This window comes from Equus caballus, chromosome 8, assembly GCF_041296265.1.
Source record: "Equus caballus isolate H_3958 breed thoroughbred chromosome 8, TB-T2T, whole genome shotgun sequence".
NCBI lineage: Eukaryota > Metazoa > Chordata > Mammalia > Perissodactyla > Equidae > Equus > Equus caballus.
The window spans coordinates 44,908,633-44,921,890 of NC_091691.1; the positions used below are offsets into that span (position 1 = coordinate 44,908,633).

At 42.1% G+C, this 13,258-nt stretch overlaps 1 long non-coding RNA gene across 1 annotated transcript in view; it reads right to left on the minus strand.

The window, feature by feature from the left end:
- The window catches only part of LOC111774699 (uncharacterized), a 117,052-nt gene extending 104,212 nt beyond the window's left edge, over window positions 1–12,840 (minus strand). The window contains exon 1 of the long non-coding RNA XR_011420924.1: window positions 11,928–12,840. This is a non-coding gene — a long non-coding RNA (uncharacterized lncRNA). The remainder of the gene's footprint in view (window positions 1–11,927) is intronic.
- Window positions 12,841–13,258: the final 418 nt, after the last annotated feature.

The window sequence follows — 13,258 nt, forward strand, 5'->3', positions numbered from 1 at the left end:
CAAGATCTGGAGAGGAAGGTCTGTCAGTTTTTAAATCTTTCCTCATAGTTCTTGTGGGTACCTTGCCAATTTTTATTTCAGAAGGTTCTTCTATACTGGTTGTTACTTCAGGCTTCCCAATAAAACTGCTTTTTTATAACGCGATGTTCTCTCTACCCCAATTCTTTTCTTCTCTCCTTCTCCCTTGTCCACTAAAGTCTGATTCATTCTTTTAGATCTAGGCCAGCACCCCTCGCTGGGAATCTTTGGGAGGACATCCCTACACCAGCCGTGAGTGTCTGCTCCCTTCTGATCTCAGTGCATTACAGTTGTCTGTCTGACACCTCCCCCAGGGGACTGAGGACTTCCTGAGCACAGGACTCACCACAGTGGCCCTGGTGACCAGCACTGGCCCGACCCTTCCCCTTCCTTTTCCCATTAAGTGTTGCCTTAGTCAACCAGCGCTTCCTAGTCCATTGGTCACAAGGATTAGTTTGAGGGTGAGCATGGGATCCAATTCAGGCAAATGGGATGAAAGCAGACATTTCTCAGGGACTTCTGGGAAGAAATTTTATTTTTCTTTGGTGATCGCTACTATAAAAGGTGTGCTCTCTCTCCCCTACTAAGAGTGATTTAAGCCCTATAAACCCTATAGTCCTAGTTGCTGCCAACCATTAACTTTCACCCCAAGGACAGCCAGACTTAGGATGTACCAACACTGTGAAAATGAAGCCTAATAGTGGGAACCAAACCAGGATCTGATTGACGTTGACCCACCAGGTCCAGCCCTTCTTCAAGCCTGACCTTTTCCAGATTTTTCAGTTACATGAATTAATATATTCCCTTCATCATTTAAACAAGTTTGATTTGGCTTTCTTATATTTGCAGCTAAAAGGATCCTACAGTCCCTAAAATTCTACTGCACACTCTCTTTTCTCTTACTATCCTATCACACCACACCCTCAAAGAACATCTGAATCCTCACATACCAGCAGGTGGATTGCGCTGTTTTGACATTTCATAAAGAGCATAAACACTCTGAGTGGTTCACCAGAAAAGTGATGCAAACTCTTTCACAGAAAAAACCTTTTCCTTACAGCAAGAAGACTTTAAGATTCCATCTAGCTCAATGACTGTGCTTTCAACTAACCCACCAGCCCACAGATGAATGCATACTCTTCCATTTTGATGAACTTCCAGAAAGTCCATCTCTACATCTGCAGTCAGGGACACACTACAATTTTTTACGATAGTCTCTGAGCATTTAACAACCTTAATAGATTTCAAGTTGAATTGCTTTCACTTCATTCTCATTTTACATTGTGACTCTACGTAAGAATACCGATTTGAATTTATTATGAACATTTATATCCAGTACCACTTTCCATTCTGTCACTACACAGTCCTTCCCCACACTTATCAACACAATTTACTCAAGACATTGGTCCTCCTTATTACAAAATTCCAGTCTGCACAAAAATAATGTTGAAAGACATTGGGAAAAAATACAAGCCACTCATTTGACTAGGAGCCAATTCCCTCTTTCTAGACCACTTAAAAATCAGTCCCCAAGAAACTCCAGAGGAGAAAAGAGCAAGAGGTATCGGCCATTCTCTCTACTTGTCCAGTAGCTCGTAGGGCTCCAAATTGGCCACCCAAGCTGAAGCCTGAAAGAGCTACCATCTCCAAGTAGCACAATCAAATAATGCCTAGTTTATGAGTCAGTTATGCCTCAATAATGCAGCATAATAAACCATGCTAAAATATGGAGGCTTAAAACAAAAATAACTTGATGCTCATTTCAACTGCAGCCCAGCTAGGCTGTGCTAGATGTCAGGCTCGAAGACTCAAGATGGAGCTTGTTTCAGCTCTGCTCAAGTCTTGCTCCACTGGCTACCAGGGGCATCCTCCTACCTCATTCTAGGGTTCAAGATGAAGGGACAGTGGCGAGCTGGGGCATTCTCCTACCAGACCACCGGAGCACAAGAGACAAGTCAATCCATGCAACATACTTAAGGCCTATGATTGTGACCCTTCTCCTAACATTCGATTTTCCAAAGCAAGCCTCATGGCCACGTCCAAAATCACGTGGCAGGGAAGTGCTCCACCCACGATGGGGAGAAAGAAATGGAGTAAACATTTTCTGAACAATTATCCTGACTATTTCAGCTAGTCTCTGTTCTTATGAGCTCATCTGATTGGCCCAGCCCACAGATCATTGATCCAGGTATGGGTCAAGCAGCCTTGGCCAGGTAGAGTTTTCCCCTGGTACAAGTTTGGCACAGGCACTCGCTCCTTCCACTACGACTGAAGAGAGTGGGCAGCACTCAGAAAAGAGGATATGCACTAGGCAGTGACCAGAAAGTGTTTTGTCCACACTTCCAATCACTGGCATCTGCAAAGGAGAGAGAGGTGTGGACCTTTGAAAGTCACACACTGAAGATCCAGTGCATGTGGCAAGAATATTACTTTGGTTGTAACCTGTTTATTTCAAGAAGAGACTAAAGAGAACAGTTAAAAGAATTTTAATGTTAAAAAATGTATAAAGAATTAAAATGTTTAATTTTTAAGAAACCAATGATTTCAGGAATAAATATAAGACACATTAAACAGAATTTAACATCCAGTTTTCCTCCTTCCCAGTATGGGAAGGTGTGGAGAGGAGGTAAGTGATGAGAGAGAGAAAAATCAGTCAATCAGGATATATTTCTTATAAATATCCATGCTGGGTAAGTAAAAGTCTACAATGTAATGTCAATTACACTAAATACTTATTGAATATCTGGTAATAAAAGTGAGATATAACTATGTGGAGGTATGCTGAGACTATATTTCCTCAGTTTTCACAGCAAGGTGATCATTGTTATTCAGATTTTACCTCTTGGGGGCCGGCCCAGCGGTGCAGTGGTTAAGTGTGCACATTCTGCTTTGGCGGCCCTGGGTTCGCTGGTTCGCTGGTTTGCTGGTTCAGATCCCGGGTGCGGACACGGCACCGCTTGGCAAGCCATGCTGTGGTAGGTGTCCCACATATAAAGTAGAGGAAGATGGGCACGGATGTTAGCTCAGGGCCAGTCTTCCTCAGCAAAAAGAGGAGGATTGGCAGCAGATGTTAGCTCAAGGCTAATCTTCTTCTTCAAAAAAAAAAGATCTTTACCTCTTGGTGTTTGCTTTTATTTATTTTATATTTTTTGAAACTGCTTATTAATTTGACAAGTTTTAGTCATGAGTTCTCTTACAATAGCATTCTAGATCCATTCTGTAGACCACACCTTCCATTTTTTGTTGGCATTCTTACTGGAAAAAGTTGTTAGGATCTTAGCTCTCGGACCCATGCCATCATGCATCATTTACTAAATACTGTACTGAATATAAATTAGTTCAAGTAGAGATATATGAAACTAAGGAAGAGTTTTCATGGTCCTTTCATTTACTTCTTGATTTCATTATTATCACACACAATCTAATACACACATAAAACTGGTCCTGGTCTTTAAAAACTTACATAGCCAGGAAAATTCACTAATGTGAAAAGGCTTTTCCAAGATTGTTATTAGTTAGTTTTTTTATGAACGCTTCTTAGTCCTCAAGTCTCCACGGTTGCATATGGAATCAGATACGGAAGAGAAGGAGCTACTCTTCTACTCAAAAATACCTCTATAAAAATCAAGCACCATCTCACTTAAAATATGTTTCTTTTCTAAATTGTGCCTTCATCGAATTTAACATATTTTCTAGTAATAAAAATGAAATTGAATTAAAAAAATACTGAGTAACAGAATCAATGCAAATCCACTCTCTAAAACTAAGGCAAGCAATTCATATTTACATTACTGCTGGAGTTTAAGTAGACCCTACTACTCCCCCGTGAGACTTTATCCAAGGATATAGTCCAAATGAGGGATAAAGCTATAATATGATAAAGATGTTGACTGCAGAATTATCCATAATAGCAAAAAAAAAAAAAGTAACACTAGGGTAATGACTAATCGAATCATTGTATGTCCACTGAGAGGAATATTACTCAGTTATTAAAAATCATTAATCAACTTAAAAAGGTTTAAGATATAAAATGCAAATGTACATTATGATCGTAATCATGTTAAAATATGTACACATTTGGACAAAAACTAGCAGGAAATAAAGGAAAATGAAAATAGACTGGGGTACTGGGTTCAGAGATGAATTGTTTTTCCTTATTTTCACCAACTTTGAATTTCTTAATTTTATAATGCCTCATCTGGAGCATAACGAAGTTTGACATCAGTCAGCGCAAAGTTCCAGGATGACCCCCAGCCCCTGAAGACTGGACAGTGCACACTAAACGCTTCGTGACACATCCATATGACAGGATGCTCTGCAGACAGGTTTTTAACTGTTTTAGAAAAATTGATAATGGCGGGGAGAAATATTGATGGCATGAATGTGTGATCCCAATTTCATTTGAGCAAAAGGATGACTGACTGATTGACAGGCAGATATGACTATTGGAACACATACAAAACTGTTCTCTCAGTAGTACAATTCCACGTGAGTTTTATTTTCTTCTGTGTGCTTTCCTCTCGTTTCCAGATTTTCTACAATGAATGTGTTTTATATTTGTAATTATAAACCATACATGCTATTTTTAAAATAAAGCTGCATCTCTCTGCAAATCATCAATATAATTAACATTTTATAACTCTCTCACCCACCCTAGTCCCTCTGGCCTGACCTCTATCTCACTTAAATTCGCCAGGTTTTGCTTTGCTCACCGCTGTTTTTTGTTCTGGAAATATGAGGCCCTGCTGACGCGATTATTCCGCCAGGATTCTAGCACCATTTAACCGTAACTTTGTTGCAACACATGCGCACTGGACTCTGCTTCAACTCCAATCTCCCTCAGTTTAGGCTGGTATCAACCCAGGCTGGGATTTTCCTCTGGGTTCTGATTTTTCCTTAATTGATTCCTGCGCAGACCCAGAGCACGGAGCCCTGACTCAGATGGCTCTTTGCTGCCCTCTCCTAGTCACAGATGGCACTACCTCAGCTGCCTCGAAACTCCACCAACTCCAATATTTAGACAAAATCTGAAAACACGAGGCTCTGGCAATTGGGGAGGACAGTTCTAGAAATCCTATGCTGAGAGCCTTTTATTCTATCTTAAGCAAAATAGAGGGAACTGAGCAAAGTCATGCTGCATTCCTGGCAATTTTGGGGTCTAATTTGCCATAGTAAAATTATTGTTCATCACAGCTAGGACTAGAACTTTGGGGATTATTGAAGGCGCAATTTTCAGTAGCCTGTGATCGTTCGAGAGCTAAACTTCAAAACGGAATTAGACACTGGAGTTTCTGCCTTTACATGGCAATTTGGGAATTTTGAGAGACCATGCCAACAAATTGCCAAAAACAAAGTCACAATGACACCCACTAACCATTCACAAAGACCCAAGAAAAAGTCCCAATAAGAGATGATACATTGCTACATTTCATAAATTAAAGGGAATTTGTGTTAAAAATGATGTACATATCAAAGCAGTGAGTTCTCGCTAATAGGTGCATAACAAAAGATATGTACGTGCCCAAAACATATGGATTGCTCAGATTTAATAGTCCTTCTTCTAATTCTGAAGGCTAAATACTTGAAACATTTCTGCAGATGTAAGGATGTTAAGAGCAGGTTCCATTCTAAGTGAAGCTCAGGAGCTGTTCTAATGGCTCTGAGTATGTGACACCAAGAAATCTTAAGTCCTCACAGATGCTGTCTTGTCCAGCTGTTGCCAATCCCTGAGGGACTGGTGACCCACAAGTGGGTCCTTTTGCCCAGAGCAGCTGGCACCAACAGAAGAAGACTGGGTTCACAATAACAGAGCAGAAATTGTGTTCATTGATCAACGAATGGAGGAGGCAGAGCTCGTGCTCTAAAGCACCTTCTCCCCAAAGCGAAGGTGAGCAGGGTTCTTCTTGGACATGAAGGGGAGGCGTCTCCGCATCATTGCTCAGGGAGTGGGCATTTGGGGCATGCACAGATCTTCCCTTCTTGCACATGGCACCTTTGGCACACGTTTCCTTTTGTGCATGGCACCCCATCGCCATCTTGGACCTTTCTGGTTTGGACCCAGTTCTGCAGTTTGGCATCTGGCATTGCTTTGCTTTGGTTCCTATGAGCAAGCGCAACTTAAAAAACAAAGCATTAGACATGGAAAATGTTTTACAGACTTCTCTGGGTGACATAGCCTTTCCAATGGTGTTCATAAAGGCTGGGGGAAAAGATAGAAATCAAATCTACTGATCCATTAGGTTTGAGATAAGAATCTTCCACAGCAGCATCTCAATTTGCCCTTTCAGGGATTTTTATAGGTTTCTCCCTTCTACAGATTTGGATTGTGTTCAGGGATTCATGCCCACCCCCCCTGCCTCCCCACACACACTGCCTACCACATACCTCAGAGCACACACTGCCTACCACATACCTCAGAGGAAGCTGGCTTTCCCCCCACCATACCAGTTCCAAGAATATGCCTAATGGTTTTGCTAATCCTAGTCAATGAGAAGGGGGGGGTGGATGGAATCTGCTGAAGGGCTTCTAAGAGAGCTACAAAAAAAGACAGTGCTCTCCCTCCTTTGGGAGTCATCAATGTGCGTGAAACTCTGGGGCTGCTGAAGCATCTTCTTGCCAGCAGGAAGATGGGGCCATGGTTATATGTGGCAGAACAGAGAGATGGAAACAGAATGGGAATTTGATTAGCCTTTGAATCAACCAACTCTGAGGCCCACTTTACCACTGGACCACTCAGTATAGGACATAATTTCTTATCCTTAAGCTAGCCTGAGCCAGGGTTCCTTTTACTTGCAATGAAATTCATGCCAAATAGCAGAGCTCTTTTCCCAAGTTGTTGATGCTTCCATGTTCTTCAAAATAAGCTTGCATTTACCGTCAAGACGGTACATGACTACCCTGTGAATGAGCAAAGGCACTCATTCACAAAGAGGCTGCCACTCAGAATCACAAAGAGGCCTTGCAAAGGCCCCTGGGAAGAGCTGATTCCCACTATCTCAGTCAGTCATAGATTGCTAGTTTTGTTCAGTGCTTCAAAGTACCTGCTTACCCACAAAACTAGACGAAAAGCTGCCTTTGCAGTATCTGTGGTACTGGCCATTAAGAATCCCAGAAAGCGGCTCCAACTTCTGGAATCTCCTGGAGTCTCTGAAATACAGGACCACTCCAGAGAAGAACTCCCCGAGTGCACTGTCCAGCATGGCCCGCGGCACTCCCAGGTCCAAATCCATTAACAGTCTCTGTGCTGGTCACTTTCAGTACACAGATTGCTAACGTTACAGCCTCTAACAATGGGTTTCTTTTTCCTTCATCTCATTAAAGAACTTGAAGAAAGGAACTTCTTTGAGCTAGCACCTTCATAGCCCAATATTTTCAAACAAAAGCTGAAAAGATAGTGCAGTCTAATAAAAGTACACACTGAATCAAAATTTTGGAACACATTAAACGAGGTGCCAAATCAATTTCCCCATCCCTGAATATGTCACTAAATCAGAGCTAGTCTATATGATGGCTTGGTGCGAATTAGGGAAAGGGGTACCCCCTGGGCAGACAGCCCCACTGACACATAGCTTGGTGATTAAATACTGCCTTTGTGCAAATCAGAAAAAGCCACCCCTTCTTCCAGGAGGACAGCCCTCCTACTCCCACCAGGGCACACAGCTTGAGAAGCAGAGTATAGACTTCAGCTCCCATTTACTCTCTCAACTGTGGGCCTGTGCAGCATAATGTTTGTCATAGATGCACTCTAATGAGCCTCTTTTGGTCACAAGGAATTGTCTGAAGTATGCCAAGTAATTGTAGATTTTAGCACAAGGATTCAAATGCCAGGAATTCAGGAAAAGTCAAACAATTGACCTTAGGTCCTGTTAGGGCTGCTGGCTGGAAAATGGATGGGATACCCCTGGTCCAAATACTGAGCTGATGAAGTGAGTGATTATTTGGTACCAGACATAAATTCTTTGGGTTCTTTTTATTGGAAAGCCTGGAGAAAGTTTATTCCCTTTAGAGGAGCTCAAGCTGGGACAGTCACCAAGATTGATATGCCAAGCACAAATGAAAATTTTTTCTACGAATTACTCATCACACATTTTTTGACTTTCCAGATGTCCAAGACAAAGTAACAATTTCTAGACACTTGTCTAACTGCACCTGCCCCTTGATTGTGACAAAGGATACATCATTATTAAGTACTATGGGACCTAGATGGGTTCCTGCCACTGCAGTTGAAGTCCCAAGGCCTGTGTGGCCCAAGACCTGGGTTCAGAGAGCCTGTGCATCAACATCTTGCTTATCCAAGCATGTCTTTGCAGCCACAGAACTACGGATGTGCATCCTCTAAAACCAGCAGATATTTATTTACTTGTTTCTTGTCAATGCCTCCTGAAAAGGGCTCACTGCAGGCACAGAGGGCTTATTGGGCTCCCACCACTGCCAAACTCTTGGTGTTGTAACTCTATGAGTTTTGACAAATGTAAAATGTCATGTATCCTCCACTACAGTATCATACAAAAGAGTTTCACTGCCCTAAAAATGCCCTGTGCTCCATCTATTTATCCCTCCCCCACCCCCAAACCACTGGTAACCATTGATCTTTTTACTGTCTCTATAGTTTTGCCTTTTCCAAAATGTCATATAGTTGGACTCATACACTATATAGCCTCTTCAAATTGGTTTCTTTCATTTACTAACATGCGTTTAAGTTTCTTCCATGTCTTTTCATGACTTGATAGCTCATTTCTTTTTATCACTGAATAATATTCCATTGTATGGATATACTACAGTTTTTTTTGTCCATTCACCTATTGAAGGACATCTTGGCTGCTTCCAGATTTTTAACTATGAATAAAGCTGCTGTAAACATTTCTGTGCAGGTTTTCATGTGGATATAAGTTCTCAGCTCATTTGAGTAAATACCAGAGAGTGTTATTGCTGGCTCGTGTAGCAAGAGTGTTTTTATTTTTGTAAAAACCACCAAACTGTCTTCTAAAGTGGTTGCATCATTTTGCATTTGCACCAACAATGAATGAGAGTTACTGTTGCTCCATAGCCTTGTCAGCATTTGGTGGTGTCAGTATTTTGGATTTTGGTCATTCTAATAGCTATGCATATTTTGTTAAATTTGTACTTTTTTGGGGTGCTAATGTAAATGATGTTGTGTTTTTTATTTCAAATTCCAGTTGTTCATTGCTGATATATAGGGAAGCAAATAACTTTTGTATATTATCCTTACATTACCTTACTATAACTGCTTATCAGTTCTGGGAGTATTTTTGTCAAGTCTGAGATTTTCTACACAGACAATCATTTCCTATGTGAACAAAGATAGTTTTATTTCTTCCTTCCTAATCTGTATACCTTATATGTCCTTTTCTTGTCTTATTGCATTAGCTAGGACATCCAGTATGATGTTGAATAAGAGTGGTGAGAAGGAATATCCTTATCTTGGTCCCAATCTTAGCAGAAAAGCATCTAGTTTCTCACCAGTATGTATGACGTTAGCTGTAAGCTTTTTGTAGGTGTTCTTTATCAAGTTGAGGAAGTTGCCCTCTATTCTTAGTTTTCTGAAAGTTTTTATCATAAATTCATATTGTTCAGCTTTTTTCTTGTTGTGAGGATGGGAGTGACAACTTCCAAGCTTTTACCTGTCAAAGCGGAAACTAGAAGTCAGTCCTTTCAATATTCCATTCTGTGTAATCATGGCAAAAAGAATGTCTTACTGAGAGTCAATCAATATTTGACTATCTTCCCTGGTTGCCAACACCTCAGAGAGAACTATCAAAATGTTTTTCCAAAATTGATTTACCTACCAATCACTTGGTAGGTAGAAGAGAAATAATCAAGATTTTCTCTCTCTTTCTATGTGTGTGTTTGGGTAGGAGATGAGCAATAAGATGGAAGTACCAGGGCAATTGGGCCCCTCTAGGCGGTGGGTACTCCATGTCCCTGCTCAATCAAACATAAGAAATGAATTTTTAAAAAGCTTCATAGTAATTCCTGCCATACTGTAAGTTCTCTCTCAGAAAAGTCCAGAGTTTGAGAAAACTAGACATAACCAGATCCAATTTCAGCTGCCAATTGAAAGAAGTCAAATCTTTCTCTTCTTTAAAATCTAAACAACTGACACACCACCCTGACGCTTCTTCTTTATCACCTTTCTAAACTCAAAGAAATTTAGTTTAGTATGTAAGGAGGGAAATGAAAAACATTTTATATATAAAGAAACAGTCTTAGAAATATGATGTGGTGAGGGGAGTGGGCAGGGCACCAACCAACTAAGGAAAAGCAGGTGCTGGAGATTTGGAGCTTGAGGATGGGCTAACCGTAGGTGCTGAGAGTGAATCTCCTAGTCAGTATTTCTCATTACTGGAGAACATGGGCTATACCCTTTTCTCCATCCCTGAATTGGTCTTCTGCTACCCACTGACTCCTTGGCCAGTGTTTTATTCTCATGGTGGAGAATGTGTGGAATAATTGGATTTAAATGAGTGGAGAAGAGGGGAAGGCCCATCTGGGGGACCAGACCTTCTTTCTCCTTATGGAGGAGGGCAGCTCATGATACAAGATGGCCAATGGATTCTCTCTCCAGGGCTTTGAATCTGACTGGAGGCCACAAGGACCTGGAGACCTAAGGTCCAGCTTCCAACCACCCTTGTACAGCCAAGAGAGTGGTGGACGTCAAAGTGGCTGGGCTCAAAGCACAGCACAGGCATCATGAACAGACTACGGGAAGTACAAAACTCTTAGGGATACACTTATCATCCACAGGACTTAGGATCTGTGGCAGCATTTCCTAAAGGGCAGCCCATGAGCCATCTGCCTCAGCTTTCCTGAGGAGCTTATTACAAATACAGATTCCAGAGCATTCTTCAGGCCTCTGAATCAGAACCTCTGCTGGTAGGAGCCTGGGATTCTGTGGTTTGAATTAGGTCCTACTCTGAAGCACACTAAAGTTTGAAAATAACTGTGCACTGAGTACATGTTATCGGCCATGTACAGAATGTATATATTTCTCACAAATATAAGGAAGGTGTCATCCCCATTTTATAGGTGTAGACACTGAGGTTCAATATGATTAAGGAATATGCCCAAGGTCACACAGCTAGGAAGTGGTGGCACTAGGATTCTACAAGCGTAAACAAATTGCTTACAAAAAAGCAAATTTCTAATATAGAAAAATTTAAAGCAGATGAATGGGGACTCTAAAAGGACCTTCCTTTTTTTTCTTCGAATTTTTCCAGTTTGTGTTATTCCGAACACTCTGTTTTTAGATAGAATGTTGTGTCTCTCTGAAAGCAACAATGGCAATCACCATGCATAAATAGGTTCTAAATTCATGTGGATGAGAGTTAAGATGGCATGCCCTTCTCCAATTAAATTTATGAGACGTTTATGGACCTTGGGACAGATCAGTTAAATAACGTAGCATCTTGACATGAATTTCTATTTTCAGAAAATAGAGATCAAGAGGAGGCTATTTCCAGAGGAAAGAAGAAAGGAGTAGTATTTAGAAAATATTTCCTCATTTTAAAGCCTCTTCATCTTGGGAATAATTCCAGAATATTTGTCTCATGGCTGATCTTTAAAAAACACAGACATCTATGAGTTAAACTACTATTTCAATACCCGCCCTTTATCCATGAACGTGAAAGCTCCTGCCATGTGGCTCAGTTTCACGAGGGGCACAGAGATGAGGAAGACCCATTTCAGCCACAGGGAGTTTACAGTCAAGAGAAGTCGAAAGAGAGAAGCCCGGAAGGATGATTGCATAACCCAGGACGCAATAAAAGAGAAGTGCTGACAACTAAAGGAGCTGAAACTGGCATGAGTCTAACGGACTGGCAACATCCCAGCAGACGCCAGGGTTCTACAGACGGCTCAACTGAAGAGACACGCAGGGAGGGACTACTTACAGAGGGGGAGGCCCACGGAACTGGCAGCTGCAGGAGACCATGACCCTCCTCGGCCTGCAGGGGCAGGAGGAGGTTCCCAGGGAGAGCATCTTCATCCGACCCAGCAGGAGCTGTGAGAGCGTGCTGCCAGCGTCAGAACCAAGGCTCGGGCAGGGAGGGAGCAGGCATCCACGCCGACCTCTCTGTTTTTCCGCCTCTCCTCTCCTGCTGCTTCCTCCCACCTGGAGTCCGGCGGGGAGGACAGCGCGTGAAGCCGACCACCCCTAGGCGTCAGCCTCCGGGAAGATGGAGCTGCGGGTGGAAGGCCAGCGAAGCCCACAAAGGTGAAGGCCGCGTGGGAACTTCAGGCCGCACAAATCCCGAAGCTGCCACCGGAGAAGCGGAATGAAGCCGGAGTAGGGATCAGCTGGAGAAAGAAAACAGGAAAGCGAGTCTCAGGCAAAGGAAACAGCGTGAAGGAAGGCGGGACGCTGAGACGCTCCAGGTCAGAGGTTCGTCTTTGGTGGAAAGTGTCTTTAATGGAGCAGAAGGGAAGGGCCCGGACCAGAGCCTTAGGGACTTCCCATCCTTACCCACCATGAACTTGATCCTGAAAGACCTGGAGAGAATTTGAAGGGACTTAAGCAGGGGAATCACTTTGAATCACTTTATACAGAGCCAGGACTAGGGGGAGACAAATGAGGGGCTTGCCCAGGGACAAAATTTTTGAGTGCCAAAACCTCAGTAATCGAGATAAGTAACATTGAAATGCAGTATTTTAAAAAATTCAAATTAATGCAAAAAGTACCTGATGAACAAAATATCAAAATTTTGAATAAAGGCAGGATCAATTTTACTGACTTTCCCTTTGTAATGTTCATAGTTACAACAGCACAGTGAGCGTGGTGTGGAGGACACATTGGTAGCTAGAGGCAGAGAAGTCAATGGGAATGCCGTTCTGATAGTCCAGGTCTGCACTGTCCAGTACAGTAGCCAGCAGCCACATGTGGCTAGTTACCACTTGAATTCTTAATTTCATTTCATCTTAATTAATTTAAATTTTTTACATTGATACTCAGTTCAGTGATTGGAAGACTGATGTATGTTTGGATCAACTTGAACATGTGAATTTTTTTTTTTTTTGGTGAGGAAGATTATTGTTCAGCTAACGTCTGTGCCAGTCTTCCTCTCTTTTGTATATGGAATACCACCACAGCATGGCTTGATGAACAGTGTGTAGGTCCGCACTCTGGACCCAAACCTGTGAACCCCAGGTGCCGAAGCAGAGCGTGCAAACTTAACCACTATGCCACCAGGCCAGCCTGAATATATGAATCTTTTTACAACTGGAT